Below are 419 nucleotides of genomic sequence, written 5' to 3'. Positions count from 1 at the left end.
GGGCGGATTTAGCACAAGACTCCTCGTTCCTTCCCCACCGTCTGGTGTGTACTGCACACGTGGTCTCCTCGTGGGAGGTGGCGGGGGGGAGGGGTGCCTACAGCAAAGATCTATAGGGTCCAGGGTGCCCTTCGAGGCCCTCTGATGGCTCCGGTCCCACGCGTGGCGGCATGGCCCGTACGGCACTCTCGTACACACTAGCTTTGGAAAGACACCAAAGAACAATCTCCGCGCGGTTTCCGGGGCGTTCACACGATTCTGCCACTAGAGTGTTTACCAAATCCCAGCTGTCAATGCCGGGCGAGGCAGGGGGAGGAATCTAACCTCGTCTGTCTGCAGAGCCTACTCCGTCGTCCTAACATTAAGCCTCAATAACTTTTTTTTTTTATTTTTTGAGACAGAGTCTCACTGTGTTGCCC

General features: G+C 56.1%; 1 protein-coding gene across 1 annotated transcript in view; it reads right to left on the bottom strand.

The window, feature by feature from the left end:
- The window catches only part of MCM2 (minichromosome maintenance complex component 2), a 26,115-nt gene that overhangs the window by 16,997 nt on the left and 8,699 nt on the right, over positions 1 to 419 (bottom strand). The window lies entirely within an intron of this gene.

Source organism: Propithecus coquereli, unplaced genomic scaffold (genome assembly GCF_000956105.1).
Source record: "Propithecus coquereli isolate 6110/MARCELLA unplaced genomic scaffold, Pcoq_1.0 Scaffold796, whole genome shotgun sequence".
NCBI lineage: Eukaryota > Metazoa > Chordata > Mammalia > Primates > Indriidae > Propithecus > Propithecus coquereli.
Note: the sequence above shows the minus strand (reverse complement) of the source record. Positions and strands in the feature narration are given on the sequence as shown.